Below are 9,999 nucleotides of genomic sequence, written 5' to 3' on the forward strand. Positions count from 1 at the left end.
TTTTGTATTGAATGATTAGTAGATCCTAAGCATGTGCCATGGTTTCGAGTTGTGATGCCATTATCAGTCGTACAAAAATGCTTTGCCTTAACCTGACTTAAAATAGAGGTAGCACGTGACTTGAATATCATACCATAACATATTGCATTACAATATATCATATCATATGTTAATTTATCACATATCTTGTACCATAACATATTTCATATTATAGGAAATATATATATATATTTCATATCACATATCTTTTATATATATATATATATATATATATATATATATATATATATATATATATATATATATATATATATATATATATATATATCTATATATTCGTCATTCACATGTCGTATCATAATTATATCATATCGTTAACACTTTGGGGTCATATCATTTCTTATCACAGCCTTAACGTTCTTATATATATTACAGTCATATTGTTACATGAACGTATTTTAGTGATGATATTCTCTTATTAATCGATCGTGACTATATCGTTTTTATGAATTTCTCATATCCATAGCATTTCGATATGTAACATAATCTGAATGTTTCATGGGCATATCTTACTCTTATTATTACATTACGTTTAGTGCATCTTTCTCGTATCCTATCTCATACATATCATCGAACACCTTTTCTCTAACTTATCATAGCCTAAACAAATTTTCCAATCCAACCTAACTCCGTCAAAATACACCCATTTTAACTATACAAATATATCCATAAAATATCTATTAATCTTGCAAATAAAAAATGTACAACAATCATATAAATTAATGATTACATTTTCTCCTTAAATCATAACATTAAGATCAAACATCATCATATCTATGAATATTTTAATTCTTTCATATATAAAATTTGGTAAGATGAAGATATTTCACACTGCTTTGTGGGCATAATGGGTAAGAAAATATTGTTTGGAGGACATTTAAATTTATATATTGTTCCAATGTCTGCATGTCCTTGTCTGAATTCAAAGCAAATCCGACACCATGTCTGCCATTTCTGTTGCCCCTCTAAGCCCACTAATATATCTTTGTTTCTTTAGGCTTTATTGTCCACCCATATAACAAATACCCTACCCATATATGAATTACTATAATTGAAGATTTAACTTTATATTTGAAAATGCATGTATTTAATAAAGTTCAGTCAACTCACAACGACACAATTTACAAAATGACAAATAGAGACGGCTAACCTCATCAAACAAAAGATCTAAGATATACACATTATCGGTCTATTTTGGTCTCTTTAGCACTTTATATTGTGTACGTCCTCGCTTTAGTTGCCCCATCTAAGCCTCGTCTGGAAAGGGTTAGAGTAGCATGGGTTAGTACGATCATTAAGTTATTCATTTGTTTGTTCAGTGCCTTAAGAGTTTGTTCTTGAGTCATAGACGTTCCTACCTAAGCTATCTCCTCGGTTTATTTGATTCACCTATAAAGTAGAAATTATCAAGTATTTTTTTTTCATGACCCTATCTGATCGGTCGGTTCTCACAAGGTTGAGTTCTTTTGAGATCATTTTTTCTATAAGGTTTGTTTTTAAGGTTTTAAGATATGTTTGTTAGATTGTTCTACTAGCCCTTTTCATCATTGTTGTTAGGCGACTCTAACGTAGATTCCAACCCATTATTCTCATCGTACTATTATGGATACTGTTTTCAGATTTCCTAATAGGGTTTAGTTGACATATCTATCGTAAGCTTCACAATGTAAACATCGTAAAGGAGGTCGCGACCCACAATCTAGCTAATACTCATCTACTTTTATGTAGTCCCTTGCTCTCATCCTAATAAGATCAGAATTAGGGAGTGGTTAGAGAACGGCACTCATAAAGTTTTCATATGATTCATGCATTTCCAGAGCTCAATCCTAATTTTATCAACTCATAAGAATACTCTTGTGAACACCTACCGACTAGGCAAGTTTACTTCGACGAAATTAACTAGTAATCTCCTAATAGTCTACAAAGAGTACAAATAAATCATAGTTAGTTCTAAAATATTATATGGTCCCTCAACAACCGAGTCGAGCTCACAATTAGGATTTAGGATTTAGATGACGAAGCCCTAATCGTCTTCGTATAATAGCATAGACATCTCATGCATAACATACCATAAAAAGGGACATTGTAGGGTAATGTAAGCAGGGATACATTGTCATGTTTTTAGTAACAATCAACCATTATTACAATAGCACGCTTCCATACATACTACAAGCTCGTTTTAATTTGAAGTTTTGAGGTGCTACTTGGTACATGTGGTACGTTTTAGGCTAAGGTCCTTAAATAACTCCAAATTTCTCCAAACTCCTCGAACATATGAGTTTCATCAAAATGGAATCGAAAATTGGGTCCAAACTAGCCAAACCGTGTAAAAAAATAGGGAGCCAATTTGATTGAACCGAAGGACCGGTCTAACCAAACTAGCAACGACTAACAAATCGATGACAACTCTAACCCATTGCAATTTTGAAAAATGTGCCAGAGGGTCTCCCCTCCCATCATAAGACCCACTCCCAAGAGTTCTTATCGACATACTTGTTTGACACCTTGATGTCGACTCATTATATCTTAGAATTGAAGAAGGTCTCTAGAGTTCGGTTGTTCGCTGATTCAAGTGGTACATGAGTTTGGTATAGAACATTGTGAGCCCCAACCCCCTATGGCATAACGGGACCAGTCTTAAACGTCTTCAACCCTAGACTAGTAGTGAAAATCAAAGAACTATATATATATTATCCTTTAATTATATCCTAGAAAGACAAGTATGAAACCAAAAAATGATTTAGATTATCCAAATGAAAAATTGCTTCAAGCAAAATATGCTTAATTTTGGAGTTCTTATCTTAAAGCTACTGAAAAGGAAGGTGCACCTTATTGGTATATGTAATAACTTTATTTCCGGGATTGCTCTTGTTTGAATGTAGTCTCGGTTCATTTACACATCTCCCCTTTACTCGAGTATCACACAAACTTTCGATAAACGGATCGATCGAAGCTTCAATCGTTAAGCAAACCTGATTTACTAGGATAAGTAGTCGCGATAAACGGATCGATCGACTAAAAAAAACAAAATAGAAATTAAATAATAAGAATGTTAAAAAAAATGCACAAACTTTATCCTAAAAATATTAGGTTAAATATGAACTATGTAAGTAATCCATCAATCAATTTTAAATTATGTAGAATATAAAAAGAAGACAAAAAAAAAAAAAAAAAAAAAGAATTTTTATACTAAAACCTTCCTCATAAATGCAATATTAAAATGGGTCCCAATGCCAATCCGGAATAAGTTGGGATAGCTTCAACCTGTGTCCAATCACCCCCACTTTCTCTCTCTGTAGACCATATTTATTAAAGAGTCTGACCAGGAGTACATTGTAGGACCATGTACCCTACCGGCTGTGCCATTTCAGGGTCGCCCTAGCTACGAGCCCTCGACTCTTAATTAGGGAGTCTATATTGACTAATTAAGAAGATGATCATGAATTTATAAGTAAGTAATATGTCTCCATTAGTAACGAGCCCTTTTAAAAAAACTAAAAGCAAAATCATGAGAGCTCATTCTCAAAGGTCGACAATATTATATTATTGTGGAAAACCGTGATTCCTAACATAGTATTATAGTCATACCTGTGTCGACAAAAGTGACTCAACCGTTGAATAAAAGGGGTATTTTATTTGAGGGCTCCAAAGGAGTTAAGCTTCGGTTAAGGAGAGGCTATTCGAGGGCTTCATAGGCCTTAGGGAAGTCTGTATGGTGTACTTTGTTCGAGAGAGGATAGTTAATGATTGTTGGGAAGGAGTCCTGATTATGAGTTTATAAGTAAGGAATACATCTCTAGTGGTAACGAGACATTGTGGGGAAATCAAAAGTAAAATCATGAAAGCTTATGCTTAAAGTGAACAATACCATATGATTATCGAGGCGATGATTTCTAATATTATCCAAATTTTTTTTTTTTTTTTTGTTTATATAATTAGGTGAATAATGAGTTATTATAATTTTATAATTAATATTATTTAGTTTAAAATGTAACAAAAGTATAATAGAGAGTCTCCTCGTCGATCAAAGTACACTCTTTGTTCGATACTTGAGTCATTCTTAACTACACCTTCGTGTATCACAATTTCTTTGTTCGACGCGTAAAACACGGTCATATTTGATAGCTATTTATTTTTTATTTTTTATTTTTTATTTTTATAAATTAAACTTAATAAGATTTTTTTTTCTCACTTTTTAACATATTATTTTTTAAAAAATATTTGTTTTAAAGAATTTGGAACAATTTTCATTTTTCAAAATAATTCTCCATTCAAAATATAAAGCAACTAGTAGATATTGTTCTTTTGACTCATTACATATCATCATCAGCCTCGCTGTTTTTAAAACGCGTCTACTAGAGAGTTTTCCACACCCTTATAAGGAATACTTCGTTCCCCTCTCCAATTGATGTGTGATCTCACAATCCACCCTCGGAAACCAATGTCCTCGCTGACTCTTATACCATTTATAATAGTGCAAGTCTAGTTGGGCTCCAAGGGGGATTGTGAGATCCCACATCGGTTGAAAAGAGAACAGACCATTTCTTATACGAGTGTGAAAAATTCTCTCTAGTAGACGCGTTTTAAAAACCCTGAACAGCGATACGTAATGGGTCAAAACAAACAATATTTGCCACCGGTGGAATTAAATAATATTCCATATAATTCTAAAAAAAAGGGGGCACATTTGGGCGAGATCAAGTGGGAGTGAGGACATGAATATAATCCCGTCTTCAATACAATTTGCTTGAAGAAGTTTCTCCTCACTTTCTCTCCCATTTCCAGATTCTTTGTCCTATTTGATCAGGTCGGTTAGAGAGGATATCAAAACATTCTTTAATTTCTCTCTAATAAACCGTGGTTTAAAAAGCTCGAGGAAAAATTTGAGAAAAAAACTTAAATGATAATAATATCTGTTAACAGTGAGCTTACAACTGTTTTACGGTCCCGTGAATCAAATAAACATCTCTTATAAAATTTAAAATTTAAAATTTAAAATTTAAAAAATTTATAGATCATAAATCATCTCAAAAGTGGAGTGATAGTAGAAAACATGTGGTTTTCTTGATTTTTCTAAAAAGAAAAAAAAAAAAAAAAGTTGGAAATAAATAGCTGTTTCATTGGCCGGAAGAAAAAACCTCCAACTCTCCCTTCTTCCTCGCAACTTCCTATAAAACCGGCAACCACCTATGGCGGCGGCGGCGGCGGATTTACCACTACCGACTCAACACAAACCATCACTACCGATGAGGCTAAACTCTTTCGTCGCCACCACCCGCGTCGGAAAGCGATTCAAACTCACCCAACGAAACACAACCTTCACAACCGAACTCCGCGCCGGCACCGCCACTTTCCTCACGATGGCCTACATTCTCGCCGTAAACGCTAGCATCCTCACCGACTCCGGCGGCACGTGCTCCGCCGCCGACTGCACACCCCTCTGCTCCGACCCGACCCTCCCCCTCTCCGCCTGCACCGGTCCGACCCACCACGTCATCCAACCGGACATTTCCTGCAAATTCCGACCCGTCAACCCGGGTTACTCCGCCTGCCTAGAAACGACCCGAAAAGATCTAATCATCGCCACCGGAGCCTCGTCGCTCATCGGGAGTTTCATAATGGGTGTTTTCGCAAATCTCCCTTTAGCCTTAGCTCCCGGAATGGGCACCAACGCTTACTTCGCCTTCGCCGTCGTCGGGTTCCACGGGTCGGGTCAATTACCGTACAGAAGCGCTTTAGCCGCCATTTTCATCGAAGGCTTAATCTTCCTTCTAATCTCCGCCGTCGGATTACGAGCCAAAATCGCCAAATTAATCCCAAAACCCATCAGAATCTCATCCTCCGCCGGAATCGGACTGTTCCTCGCCTTCATCGGATTACAGAGCAATCAAGGAATTGGGCTAATCGGGTACAACGCCTCGACCCTCGTCACCATCGGAGCCTGCCCGAAGAATTCCCGGGCAGCGTTAGCTGCAGTCGTAACTGCCCCAAATGGAACGGTCAGTTTGCTCCGTAACGGCGCCGTTTCCGATCAGATTCTCTGCCTGAACAACCGAATGCAAAGCCCCACGTTCTGGCTCGGCGTGGTGGGATTCGCCATCATTGCGTATTGTTTGGTGAAAAACATCAAAGGCGCGATGATATACGGCGTCGTTTTCGTGACGGCGATTTCGTGGTTCCGTAACACCGTCGTAACGGTATTTCCCAACACGACGGCCGGCGACTCTGCGTTTAATTATTTCAAGAAGGTCATCGACGTTCATTGGATTAAAACCACCGCCGGAGCATTGAGTTTCCGGGATTTGGGGAAACCCCATTTCTGGGAAGCGATGTTCACATTCCTTTATGTCGACATTCTCGACACCACCGGAACTCTGTACTCCGCCGCCCGTTTCGCCGGATTCACCGACGCCGCCGGCGACTTCGAGGGTCAGTATTTCGCGTTTATGTCGGATGCTTTTTCAATCGTGGTTGGGTCTCTGCTCGGAACCTCGCCGGTGTCGACGTATATTGAATCATCAACGGGAATCCGAGAAGGCGGAAGAACAGGGCTGACGGCGGTGACGGTGGCGGGATACTTTCTAATGTCGTTTTGGTTTACGCCGCTATTGGCGTCGATTCCGCCGTGGGCGGTGGGGCCGCCATTGATTCTGGTAGGGGTTCTGATGGCGAGATCAATGGTGGAGATCGAATGGGGGGATATGAGAGAAGCAATTCCGGCATTTTTGACGATGATTTTGATGCCATTGACATATTCGATTGCTTTCGGATTGATCGGAGGGATTGGGACGTTCGTGGTGCTGCATTTGTGGGACTGGTGCGGCGTCGTTTTGGAGAAGCTCCGAGCTCGTCAAATTTGTTCCAACGGAAATAATGGCGGAAAAGAGATTCCGTTGTCCGGTGGAAACTCCGATGCTTCGCCACGGGAACGTCCAAAAACATTAGAAGTTTGATTTTTATTTTGTTTAATTACAAACTTACCCTTTTATATTGTAACAAAATTAAATTTGAAAAACAATATCTTAAAACTTAAAAAAAATTAAAAAATATCTTTTTATTTTTGTAGGAAAATATTAATATTTTTATTTTAAAAATATTAACATTTTATTCTTTTATTCTTATCCCGTTCTAACCTAATACTTATCGAGTTCTCATCTTTCGTTCTCAGGTTGATTCTTTAGTCCAATGATTTTTTTTTCGTAATATTCCTACTAGTTGTTAAAGAATGTCGTCATTTCTCTTGCAAAAATTTGCTTAGACCTTTCTATATTACTCGTTCTCGTGTGTAGCGTCTCGAAATCTGTAATATGTGATATATTTGTTATATATGTACGTAATTAAGATTGAGTCATATATGGTTATCATATAAAGTATTAATTTTCTCAATTAATGGATTTGTAAGGAGAAATTAAATAGTTCGTGGTACAGTGCCGAGTGCCCTACCTAACCCTTCAACAAGTCTATCTTTACCCTTTATGTCTATTATGATGTCTCTGTCTTGCTTATGTCTCAACTTATTTTCAATGCCCACTTCGTGTGGTGGTGCGTTGGATGATGTATTGTCCTCCTCGATCGCATCATGGCACTCGTCTAGGCCCTTGCGTGGTCGGATGGGCACCACTTGAGGATCGCCACTTCTATTGTCGCAACGTGAGAGTCACAACCTACTCTCTTCATAGTATGGTTGTGACATTCTCCCCCACTTAACTTAGTCATCGTCCTCGATGACTTACTCGGGTCACAATCTGTACAAACTCATTGTATAAGATACCCCAACTCATATATCTCTACCTGAATGATTTAGATCAAATAATTTGTAACAATTACAAAATGAGTCGTATCTTTGGGCTTCCAAATTTTTAGAACGCGTTTACTGGAAAGATTAGCGGTATTACATGGGATGTCCATGAAGAAATTCAGTGAGTAGAACCTCTTGAAGAAAGTACACTACCCGAAATTGGTCGATCAAAGGAACACTAAAAGAATAAATGATTTCAAAACTCTGCAATAGACAAACGACGTATGCAATCAGTCGGAATAGACACATCTCAACACAAAATATATGAATCGGGCAAAAAACAGTGACGTTTTAGACATGATTAGACATGATTTTGGAGGAGACCAATTGGATTGTAATGGTTTAGTGGAAAACATTGATAAAAGGTGATGTATTTAGGTCTAGGAAATTTGAAGCAACTAAGTTGGGTTAGGTTAAGATAGTCTTTTTGACTATAATGAAATATTAATATATTGTGAAAAGAGATATTGTCCCCTTTCAATTGAGATTATATGTTTTGTACTTGTGGGAAGCAAACAAGTTAGGGAGAAGAAAGATCAAGATCCAACGACTTTTAGGTCATTGACCTACTCGGCTCGGTTGCAAAAGTCAAGCTTAAGTCGAATCTCTTTGTTGCCACCGAAGCTTGGCTTGACTTCTTGGTTTAAATCCTACCGCTAATGCAACCAAAGGTAGCCAATGAAATAAGTGAATGATTACGATATTAGAGCAAAGGAGAGATATATGAATGAACCGAGACCACATCTAAATGAGACAGATCCTGATGATACGATGACTAAAAAAAGTTTAAAAGAATTGAAAGTTATTAGCTGTGCCAACAAGATGCACCTTCCTTCTTGTGGCTCAATTGTAGGACTCGTGATTAAGCATACTTTACTTGACAATTCTACGTTGGTGATCTCTTAGAATTTTTTTCGGGATATATGTGAGTGAATATAAAGCATGCTAGAAAAACTCGTATTGATATGTGGGGATAGTCTTCACTTTCTTAAGAAGCAAGAAATGTCGGGATCATCAAATGTCAAATCTAGATTCCAAATCCTAATTTAAATCCTGAGCAGGACTCGCTATAACGATAACGTACGTGTGTGTGAGAGAGATTCAAAATTTGGTTTGGACACCTGATGGTTTTGATATTGGCCTACATCTCGTTACGACATGATTATGTTACTTACTCTTCGTTTATAACAGTAAAAACTATTTATATATTTATTTTCAAACATTTAATTAAAATTTATTAACTTAATTTCAATATATATTTTGAAAATTTTCGTTTTGAGTAGTTAAAAATTAATAATAAAAATAAAATAAATATATAATATATAATTGTATTTTAACATAGATATGTTATAAAATTAAAATAAATTTAGTTGGTACTATTCTTCAACAAAGGGCAAAAATGAAATAACTTTAAAGAAAAGGGTTATATAGAGAAATAAATTCTAAATATAGGGTTTCTATGTAAATTTACAAAAGTTGGTCTGCTATTTCGGTCTATACGGGCCAGCCCAAATTTTACGACTGGAGGCCCGGCCCATGTTCTGAATGGTTAGCCCATTAAGTTTTGGGCTGACGTGTTAATATACTTACGGTTAGCCCATTAATGGTTAGCCCATTGTTATTAGTCATGTACTTACGGTTCGTTCTATCTGAGTGAATCGTTGTTAGTTTAAACTTCTTTTTTAAAAATTGGTATAACAATAATAATAATTTATATTCAAGATAAACACAATATAATATGTATTTACGAAGATTAATCATTCAGTACTAGTGAACTAATGTGAGATCCACGTCGGTTGGAGAGGGGAACAAAACATTCTTTATAAGGGTGTGGAAACCTTTTGCTAGTATACTCGTTTTAAAATCCTCGAGAAAAAATATGAAAGATGACCATATTTGCTAGCGGTGGGCTTAGGCTGTTACAAATGGTATCAAAGCCTAACGCCGTAGTGGATTGTGAGATCTCACAATGATTGGAGAGAGAAACGAGTGTTAGCGAGGACGTTGGGCCCCGAATGAGAGTGAATTGTGAGATTCTACATCAGTTGGAGATAACGTGGAAACATCATGTTTTAGATTTATTCTACGTCCCCTTAATAGGAAAACATCTGTGACAAATTCGATTAAACCAACTAGGACCA

The 9,999-nt window shown here is 36.8% G+C and overlaps 1 pseudogene; it reads left to right on the top strand.

Annotated features, from left to right (window-relative positions):
* The first annotated feature begins 5,126 nt into the window (after positions 1 to 5,126).
* On the top strand, positions 5,127 to 7,109 carry LOC111781598 (adenine/guanine permease AZG1 pseudogene; annotated as a pseudogene).
* Positions 7,110 to 9,999: the final 2,890 nt, after the last annotated feature.

Source organism: Cucurbita pepo, chromosome 19, assembly GCF_057944985.1.
Source record: "Cucurbita pepo subsp. pepo isolate OVF chromosome 19, ASM5794498v1, whole genome shotgun sequence".
Lineage (NCBI taxonomy): Eukaryota > Viridiplantae > Streptophyta > Magnoliopsida > Cucurbitales > Cucurbitaceae > Cucurbita > Cucurbita pepo.